Raw genomic sequence first — 10,899 nt, 5'->3', positions numbered from 1 at the left:
TGCCCGGGCCTGTCTTTGATTTGGGGCAGCTTTTGCTTGCTTTAGGTGGCGGGGCTGGCCTGCGCGGCTCTGCCTGGCTCCCTGGGAGCAGATGGTGGCAGCCCAGGCCCTAAGAGGATTGGCAGTCTTTCTTCTCACCCTTTGTGGTGCTCCTAGGGGCCGCCAGGGCCCACACCACAAAGGCCATTTGTTTGGCAGCCTCTGGGGGGCACAGGGTCACAGCTGACAGTGGCAGCACCCTGGTGAGCAGAACACCCAGTCCACAGCACCCAGGCTGTGGCATGTCACAGAGCACTGGGCCTTGTGGGGACGAGGGGGAGGGGGTGGGGCTTTTGGAGCCATCTAACTAACCAGCCCAGGCCTGGAGAGGGTCTGTCTACCCTCATTCATCTCCCAGAGAAGGCTAAGGCTTAGCGATGTCACGCAGCAAGACTGTGTGTGGCCAGGCCTCACTGCCAGGGATCCCACACCCGCAAAGCTCACTTTGACCTCACAGAGTCATGGCCCTCACTGGAAACCTGTGGGTTCTAGGCCATCTAGAGGCTCTGAGAAGGGGAAGAAACCGAAGGACCTCAGCAAGAGGATGTGACAGAGCCAGGACTAGCCCTATAGGGCATCTGATACCAGGGTTTGAGGCTAAGCTCCCAGGGAGAGGAGGGAGCTGGATGAAGGCGAGGACAGAACTCACCTCACCCGTGAGTTTATTAACAACACCATGGACCACGTGTCTGCTCTCTGCCGGGCACTGGGGAAACAGAGAAACAAGATCAAGCTCCAGCTCCGGACCTCTGTGCCTTGGGGAGACAGATCTGTATGGAACAAACTCTCCCGGGATCTTATTACCAGTGACAGCGGGGCCAGGCGACTCCTGATTCCAGGAGACTTCCTGTGCGTGGCTGCAAGCTTGGCCCGTCCCCCTCCCAACAGCTGGCACCAAAGAAAACATCTCCAGCCTCTGCTAAATGTCCCCTTAGCAGGGACAGAAATCCCCACGGTTGAGAGTGCTGGTCTGGTCTGTAGTCCTGGTCATTGGTGCCGTTGTTGCATGCAGTTCCTCAGCTCCGGTGGGTGCAGGTGTAGTTCTGGCCCCTGAAGACACAGCTGCGAGATGGCAGGGCTCTGATTCACATCCGCAGCCCTTGCCTCGGTGGGGAGCGATGACGGTCCGTGCAGGAATGAAATAAGCTGGGGGTTAAGGAGCAGGTGATGGGTGAGGCAGGCCCGGAGGGAGGCGAAGGAGGTCCTGGGTCAGAGAGGACATTCCGGGCCAAATGGATCTATGTCCCAGAGATCCATGAAGGCCTACCATCTCTCGAGAATGCCAGATGAGCTGCAGAGGGCTCAGGGCGTGCCCAGAGGGGCCTGTTCCCCGGTCTGGAGGCCGCAAAGGAATCCCAGGTGCTTACCAGGGGAGGAAGGACCAAAACCAAATCCTGTGACTGAGAGGCAGGAGCCGGCAGGCGGGGACACCACAGCCCAGCCCAGGTCCCAGAGGCTGCAAGGAGAAGGCTGAGGCCCGAGGCCAGGATTTCACCGGCAGAGAGGCCAAGGAGCCCCTGGGGATGCAGAGGCTGGACCTTTTCCTGGGGGCCAAAGGACATTGGAGTGGGAGAAGAGCTGTTTTTTTTTTTATGTTAAGGAAAAAAAGGGCCGGGAGACAGCACACAGACTGAAGCCAGGCCTTAGGATTCGGGCATGGAAGCAGGCCGTGGGAGCCGGGGTGGGAGGGGAGGCATCTGCTCCAATTGTGGGTGTCAGCAGTGCAGCCCGGAAACAAATCACCAGATTAGAAACGCCAGATAGAAGAGTGTGTGGAGAAAGAGACGTCGGCGAAGTTAAGAGTAACAAATTATTTTTGGAACTTTGCTCTCCGGTTTCATCTTTAAATATTGATAACCGACATTTTTAAAGAGCCTAATGTAGTGTGCCAGGCTCTGTGTGTACATTAACGCATTAAGTCCTCAAGACAACCCTCTGGAGAGACACTTTCTATTATCTCCAGTTCGCAGCCAGAGAGACAGGCACAGGAAGAGAAAGTAACGTGGCCAGGATCCTGCAGCTAGCAAACAGCCAGGCCAGGATTTGAACACTGGGATCTGCTATTCTTAGGCTGTGCCCCCTAAGTGGGGAGTTTGTTAACAAGCTATTTCACAGAGTCCTGTGTGAGCAAGGGCCGGTGACTCACGCCTGGAATCCTAGCTGACTCAGGAGGCTGAGATTTGAAAATTGTGGCTTGTTGCCGGACTGCAGAAGGAAAGTCCTTGAGACTTCCATCTCCAATTATTATTATTATTGCCAGTCCTGGGCCTTGGACTCAAGGCCTGAGCACTGTCCCTGGCTTCTTTTTGCTCAAGGCTAGCACTCTGCCACTTGAGCCACAGCACCACTTCTGGTCATTTTCTATATATGTGGTGCTGGGGAATCGAACCCAGGGCTTCATGTATATAAGGCAAGCACTCTTGCCACTAGGCCATATTCCCAGCCCTCATCTCCAATTATATAGCAAAGAGCTGGAGGTGAGGCTCAAGTGGCAGAGTGCTTGGCAAGCAAGCCAAGCAAGCTTGAGACCCTGAGTTCAAGCCCCAATACTGGCAGTACATAAAATAAAATCCTGTATGGAAGTCCGTCTCCCTTATGTGTAGGGCTAAATTCCAAGACCTCCCAGTGAGTGCCTGGTATCATAGATGTACTGAACTCTACACATATACCTATGATACATTTTTAAATTTATAAACTAGATACAGTAACTAATAAAGTAGAATGGTTATAGCATATTGTAACAAAGGTTCTGCAGATCTGATTCTCTCTCTCTCTCTCTTTCTCTTTCTTGATTGAACCCAGTGTACTTTGCTACTTGCTACAGAGCTACAACTCCAGCCCATCCCAGCCCAGCCTCCTGCTTTTGAAAGAGTGAAGCAGGGGGATAACAAGTTTGGAGCTACACAGTGAGACTCAGTCTCAAAATTAATTCTTTTGTTTTTCTTTTAATGGTGTTCCAGAGAGCAAGGGAAGGGGTGACATTGTCCAAAAAGAAAAGACCTCTTTGCCTGACTTATGCAACTGTAACCCCTCAATATACCACCATCCTAAGACATGTGTGTGTACAGATATGTGTGTGTCTTGTGTATAAAGGGTGTTTCACAGGTTGTGGTGGAGGGGTGGACACAGGAAGACCATCTTCATCTCCTGCACGCAGGGAAACCCTACCCTTGGGCGGGGACTAGCGCCACCTGGTGGCAGCCACTCCAAGAGGTGCCATCACAAAGGCCAGGCCCAGGGAGGTGACAAGGGCTCTCTCATACAGTCAATGCTAGGTCTGTAGACGTGTCTTCGACACATTGAGGGGTGCTGGTGTGGGTACCGGGATGGGTCTCCCTCCCTCCCCCTACCACCCCTCTCCAGGGTCTCCTGGACGACCAGCGCTAGGCATTTCTGAACAGCTGGTGGGAGCTCCGGGTGGGTGGGGTGGGGTGGGGTATTACTCTGCAAACATAGGCTCTATCCATGACCCGACCTTCTAATCCCTGGGTTTAACGGACTTCATTAACTCCAGGGGGTTCAGGAGAGACACCCCCACCCCCACCCCAGCCTGGTCATATCCTGTCAAGCTTCACTTCCAAAAGTCCCATCCTGAAGATGTGGAGTGAGGACACGTGGGATGTGAACCTCTGCCTGCCTGGTAAAAGGGCAGGATCTGTCCCGCTCCCCTGCCTGCCCAGGGGCATCGAGGGAGAAAACTGGGTGAAAGCAGAGCATGCTGGGTAGCCTGGCCAGGAGCAAGCGGTCCAGCCTCCCACCCCCATCCCCGGTGGTTGCCATGGCAACCGAGTGGGGCACAGGAGGAGCAGAGGAGAGACCACTGCCCCTCAGACAATGGGAACCTATTCCAGATCACCCTTGGCCTTATTCTGAAGGATTGGGGGGTCAGTAGCCCTTGGGCTATTCATTCTGTGTGTACTGAGATTTAGGGGAGCAGTGCTCAGCTCAAGCCGGCCTGATAGCCCCACAATGAGAGTGGCAGACAGGATTCCGTCTCCTGAAAAACCTTAATCCCACCCGACCTCTCCCCCCACCCCTCAGAGAGCTTAGTTCTCCCCCTCCATACCAGAGCTTGCCCTTAAATTGGGAGGGGAGCGGTGGTGGGCATGGGGGATGTGGGGGGGCTGTGGCGGCCGCTCTGGGGACAGGCCGAATATTTTATGAGTAATTTAATATCTGGAGCAAGAATGTCTAAGCAGAGAACCGTCAGCTGCCTGGAGCAAGGAGCTGGTCTGGCCCTCGTAACGCAGGGGTGAGCATGAGGGCAGACGGGGACAGACAGGGGCCACCGGGGGAGTTAACCCTTGAAGGGTCCTGACAGGGAGGGAGGAAGGGGCGGGGCCACGGGTCTGCTGGTGTCTGCTGTGCCCGGGCACCGTGGATACCAAATCACATAGTTTAAATGACTTGAGCACCTTGAACCTGGAAGGAAAAGGGCGGCCTGTGGGACTTTCAGACCCAGGGACCTGAGCTTAGTTCTTACAAAATGGCATGACCCTTGGCTAAAGACTCCATCAGTTGGAGTCTCAGTTTTATTACCTGTAAAATGAGGATGATCACAGCTGGCACTTTTGTCTCCCGGGAGAGTTCCGTGCTGGGACACACGGGTGCTCTGCAGAAAACCTGCTGGAACCTCACAACAGCCTTCCGAACCCCTGGGCCAGCTTCTCTATCCCAGAAGTGGACCTTGAGGGGTTCCTCCTGTGCCACAAGTCATAGCAGGGGCCATGTCCCCTGGCACCAGCGTGAGCCCCTTCGCAGGCTTTCTGGTGGCCAAGGAGAGCTCTAGGTTCTGGGTTATTATCCCAGCTCATTTCATACCCTAGGCGTTTCATCTCTCTGGGCTTCGTCTCCTTGCCTGTCTGGATCGACAGAGGCAGTCATACTGTGAAGATGTGAATGGAGAGTCTGGTGTGGCAGGCTGGCACGAATGACGTTGATCCATGTTCCAGCTCCACCACGGCCTAGCTCCTTACCTCCTGTATGTGGGTGTCCACATCTGTGAAGTGGGTACAGTAACTGACCTAGGGGCTGGGAATATGGCCTAGTGGCAAGAGTGCTTGCCTCCTACACATGAAGCTCTCAGTTTGATTCCCCAGCACCACATATATGGAAAACGGCCAGAAGGGGCACTGTGGCTCAGGTGGCAGAGTGCTAGCCTTGAGCAAAGAGAAGCCAGGGATGGTGCTCAGGCCCTGAGTCCAAGGCCCAGGACTGGCCAAAAAAAAAACCCAAAAAACAAAAAAACAGTAACTGACCTATTAGTTAAGGGTTCACTGTTGGGAAAGAAGCAGGCGCTGTGCCCGTATTACAGACCACCAGCTCTTCCTCTGAGGCTAAGCAGCCGTTTGTGAGGGAGAACCCCACTGCTCCTCTACCCCCAGGCCTCCCCGTGCTGCCTCCACCTTGGGCTTGGGGTGCCGCGAGGTGAGGTCACTCCTTCCTGTGGGATTATCTGGGGACACCAGCAGTGTCCGGGGCTTTCTGCTGCGTGGCGTGTGGCTCTGCCCCTGTGCGAATGCTGACGAACGCAGCTTCCCTTCCCCACTGCTCAGTCCCACGCCTGGTCACTTCCTAGTAGAACTGGAAGAGCCCAGCCCAGGCAAGCAGAAAGCCTACGCTTTGACCTCCTCATTTTACACATGGGGAAACTGAGGCTCAAGGCGGCACAGGTAGCTTTCAAAGCCGCCCGGTAAGCAGATGTTTAGAGCACGACTGTAGCCCTGACCGTAACCTCTTGGTCCAGTGTGGCCCCTGAAGGCCCAACCTCGCTACAAGGATGTGAAGGGCCAGGCTGGAAGGGGCTGGGCCTCCGACCCTCAGCCAGGGCACAGGACTCAAACCAGGCCTGGGAGTTCCAGAGTGGGAGCCCCCATGCCCCTCCCAGCGGGAGGCCAGCAGAGATCCAGGAGAGCCCATTAATCCTGGCCTCATCTCAGTGCCCCAGAAGGAAGGGCCCTGCCGGGCTAGGGAGCAGCCCTTCCCATGTCCACCTTACAGAGAAGGAAACGGAGTCATAGAGGAGTCACTGACCTGGAGTCACAGGAAAGGACCCGTGGCCTGCATTGCACTCCATCCACAATGACCTATTTTAATATCATTTATTTGAGCATCTCAAGGCCTCCAACTCAGCTCCCATAAACAAGAAACCTAAGGCACACTTCTGTGAAGACACCAGGGGTGTCTCCTCCATGCCTTGACTCACCCAGCACTCCCTGGAGCTCCCAAGGGTGCAATGTTGATCCCTCCTTCCCTCCCTCCCTCCCTCCCTCCCTCCCTCCCTCCCTCCCTCCCTCCCTCCCTCCCTCTTTTTGGGGCTCGAATTCAGGACCTTCGCACTGTCCCTGAGCTGATTTTTGCTCAAGGCTAGTACTCTACACAGAGCCACAGCGCCACTTTTCAGTTTTTTGGCGATTCATTGGAAATGCGAGTCTCATGGCCTTTCCTCTTTGGGCTGGCTTTGAATCTCCATCCTGAGATCTCTGCTTCCTGAGTTAGCTAGGGTTACAGTGCCAGAGAGGGAGGCCCCCATTTGGCAGTGTTAGCATTTGAACTCAAGCCTTTGTGCTTTTTAGGCAACCACTTTATCATGAAAGCCCCCCCCCACTTTTTTTTTTTTTTTGGCTTCAGTTTACTTTTTGGGCAAGGTCTTGCTTTTCACCTGAGGCTGGTCTTATGCCAGAGTCCTCCTACCTCTGCCTTCTTAGTAGCTAGGATTCCAGGCATGTACCACTGTGCTCAACCATTACATCTATCTGTTCAGTAGTCCAGGGGCATCTGTTTTATTGCCTACATTTTACAGACGGGGAGACTGAGGCTCTGCGTGGAAAGGGACCGCAGGTCACGCAGTTGCTGAGCCTGGCTCTGGAGGCATACTGGAAGCCGTCTCTCATCTCTTTTCCATGCTCCCCTCTCCTCCCCCCCCCCCCCGCCGGCACCCCCGGTCCACGCCCCAGCCTAGGCAGGTCCTGCTCAGGTCCCCACCATGGTGGATCAAGCCACCAGAGACCCGAGCTAGCAGAAGGAATGGAGCATCTTTTTTTTCAGGTCTTTCTCCCAGGAAACCAGCTGGAACTGTGTCCTGGTAAGGATGACATTTATGTCCTGATACCTTCTTCACCAGGGCCCAGCTGCCTTTCCCTGAGTGCCTGCGTGCGGGGACCGCGGTCCTGGGGAGGGGCTGAGAACCAGAGCTGTAGCTGGGTCTGCAGCCCCCTGAGCTCCTCACACACCCAGCCCACGCATGCGTGGCCAGAGCTCAGGCTGGAGGGAAAAGGGAAGCCGGGGCCCCAGCTCAGCGTCAGCTTCTCCCAGATCCTCCGTCTACAAAAACAAGGACATTAACATTGGCTGAGGGCTTACCATGCGCCAGTCCTTATGGTAGACCTACTGTGTGCCACGCAGGTGCTTTACCTATGCTAGCTGGCTCAGCTCATGGCAGCCATTAGCCAATGCAGTTCCTTTGTCCCAAGGACACAAAAGCTTGGGGTCAAGGTCACTGTTTGGGCCAACGCCATACAGCTGGGAATTTTGCCAAAGCTGAAAGGAACTTGGTGAGGTGGGAATGTCCTCTGAAGGTCTGTGGGTTCAAGGCTGGGTGCCCTCAATACTGCTTATGCTATAAGTGGGTTGGTTCCCTCTCATGCTTCCTGCCCCAGCCGGTCACAAACTAGAAGCCCCAATGCTGTGAACCATCTTTTCTCTTGCAATTACTTGCTTCTGGTATTTCGTTCCAGTGTCAGAGGCCAGCGGCCATGGGCTCTTGGAGGAGTCAGTGCCTCCCGCACAAGGTGCACCCACAGGTGCTGGCTACGTGAGGCTCTGCACCTTCCCTCCTTGGCCTCTTCCTGCGGCTGGCTTGTTTACATTCTCCTTGTCCGCAGCGCTGCAGGGCAGCTCCGGGGAGAACCGCATGATGAGATGGGGCCAGATACACAGGAGGCCAGATACAGTTTGGAACCAGCGCTGCAGGCGGCCTCCGGTCAATGCTGCTTCTTGGGCTCCCGTTTCCCATGGCATTGTGGGGGATAGCTTATGTCCTCCCCACTAAAGGGGGTGACAGCCACATCAAGGGCATTTTGAGGTGTTTTTTGTTTGTTTGTTTGTTTTTTCTGGGGGAGAGGGGACTTTAACTCAGAGCCGTACACCCTGGCTTAGCTCTGTGTGTGTGTGTGTGTGTGTGTGTGTGTGTGTGTGTGTGTGTGTGTGTGTGTGTGCTGATCTTGAGGCTTGAACTCAGGACCTGGGTATTGTCCTTTCAGTTTTCTGCTCCAGGATATCTCTCTACCATGTTGAGCTTCATCCCCGTTTCTGGCTTCCTTGCTGGTTAATAGGAGAAGCCTCATGGACTTTCCTGCCTGGGCTGGCCTCGAACCACCACCGTCAGATGCCAAAAAGGCCGTCTTCCTTTTGAATAGCTAGGATTGCGGGCGTGAGCCGCCAGTGCCTGGCTCTTCCAGAGACTTTCCATCATTTCTAGATAATCATGGAAATGTATAGAAGCAATAACAGGGAAAGAGGTCTGGCTGCCCAGCCTGGAGGCCCTGGATGCCCCTGTGGTAGGCCTGACCATGCCCTCCACGCCCGCCACACTTGACCAAGTCAGCAAGATCCACCCACAGCCAGCGCACTGACACATCCTTGCTTGCGTTCATTCACTGCTTTGATAAGCATGGAACCTTCCAGGCCTGCCTTCCTTCCTTCTTTCCTTCCTTCCTTCCTTCCTTCCCTTCCTTCCTTCCTTCCTTCCTTCCTTCCTTCCTTCCTTCCTTCCTTCCTTCCTTCCTTCCTTCTTTCCTTCCTTCCTTCCTTCCTTCCTTCCTTCCTTCCTTCCTTCCTTCCTTCCTTCCTTCCTTCCTTCCTTCTTTCCTTCCTTCCTTCCTTCCTTCCTTCCTTCCTTCCTTCCTTCCTTCCTTCCTTCCTTCCTTCCTTCCTTCCTTCCTTCCTTCTTCTTTTTCTCCTTCCTTCCTCTCTCTTCTCCCCTCTTCTCCTCTTCTCTTTCCCTCCTTGATTATCATTCTCATGTGACAGATAAGGACACTGTAGCCCAGAAAACCCAAGTACTTAGCCCAAGGACACACAGCTTATAAGTGGCAGAGGTGGGATTTGAACCCAGTGTCTCTGAGTCCATGGATTTCCTTGTTCCCCACCCCATGCCACATCCTCCTCTTGTGAAGGAGTGGTGGGCAGGAGGTCTGTCCCCTCTTTTCTCATCTGTAGTAGCCACTGTGCTCCTGGGACAGCGGCTGGCCTCTACTGCCCGCCCTGGCTGTTTGTGCAGCTGTCTGGTGGGGTGGAGGGCGTCCCGTGCTGGAGCCCCTTAGGGTTGTTGAGAAAAGCACAGACTCTGGGTCAGGTCTTTCGGGTCAGGTCTTCTGGAATGAGAAATTGTGGGTCAGGGCCAGGCCTGGAAATTTTCCCCAGATGGTGTTGTCCACCATGGTCGGGCCCGGTGACTCCACCACCCAGGGCAGCAATGGCAACTTCCGTTCAGCAGGCCAGGGTGCCGCGGCAGGGACTCTGCCTGCAGCAGCGTGTGCCTGTGAGTGTCTCTGTGCGTGCATGTCCATGTGCACACCTGTGTTGTGTCTGTGCACACCTGCGTGTCTCTGTGTGTGTGTAGATGACCTGGAACCCAGCCAGGCTTGTGGATTTAGCCAGTGATCTCCACAAGTCTGCAGGATGAGTTCCAGAACCTGCCAGGGAGGCCAGACCCACGATACCCACGTCCCTTGTGAACGCAGAGCTCCATGGGCACAGAGCCCTGTGGGCACCGAGCCACATCTTTCCATCCTTCTGTCACCTCCCCACATTCACAATTAACAAACGCTCACAACAATGGAAGCGCCACGTAAACACTCACCCTGTACTTTCTAGGGAATAATGACAAGAAATAAAAGTCTGTGTATGTTTAGCACAGATGCAATTTTTTAAACAATCCATTTTGTATCCTGAGGGGTTAAAATCACAGATGTAGAGCCAGCACGTATGGCAGGCTGACTGTGAATTCTTTGTGGCTATTTTCATGTGTAAAAAGAGGTGATTTATTTGATTTGTTGGTTTGATTTGCAACAGAGATCCTATGGCTTGAAAAGCCCAAAATACTTCTTTTATTTATTTATTTGCCTGTACTGGGTTTAAACTCAGGGTGTAGTGCTTGTCTAGGCAATTGCTCTACCACCCAAGCCACTCTTTAAAAAAATTAAGTTGCTTTATTTATTGTTATTATGGAGGTGATGTACAGCGGGATTACAATGACATGAGTCAGGCAATGAGTCCATTTCCTTTTGTACAGTGTCTTCTGTTTTCTCACTCTCTCCCAGTCCCTCCCTCACGTCTCTACCCACCAGTTGTTAGTTTACTTTCATCAGTGTCCAGTGAGCTCCACCGCTGTACTTTTCACCCTTTTCCCCCTCACGTTCTGTACCATCCCCAAACCCTTCCGAAGATGTACACTTAAATACACCATACGTAAGGAAAAGAAGATAGGACTAAAACCATTCATATTTCCCCCCACTGTATGTCTTTGGCTCCCTTATCAAATATCAGATAACTGTAAGTGTATGGTTTTATTCCTGTATCCTCTAATCTGCCCATTGATCTTTGGGTCTATTTTTGTGCCAATACCAAGCTGTTTTTGTTTTTGTTTTTCTTTGCCAGTCCTGGGCCTTGAACTCAGGGCCTGAGCACTGTCTCTGGCTTCTTTTTGCTCAAGGCTAGCACTCTGCCACTTGAGCCACAGCGCCACTTCTGGCCATTTTCTATATATGTGGTGTTGGGGAATCAAACCCAGGACTTCATGTATACGAGGCAAGCTCTCTTGCCACTAGGCCATATTCCCAGCCCCTCTAAGCAGTTTTT

The sequence above is a fragment of the Perognathus longimembris genome, chromosome 7, assembly GCF_023159225.1.
Source record: "Perognathus longimembris pacificus isolate PPM17 chromosome 7, ASM2315922v1, whole genome shotgun sequence".
NCBI classification, from domain to species: domain Eukaryota; kingdom Metazoa; phylum Chordata; class Mammalia; order Rodentia; family Heteromyidae; genus Perognathus; species Perognathus longimembris.
Note: the sequence above shows the minus strand (reverse complement) of the source record.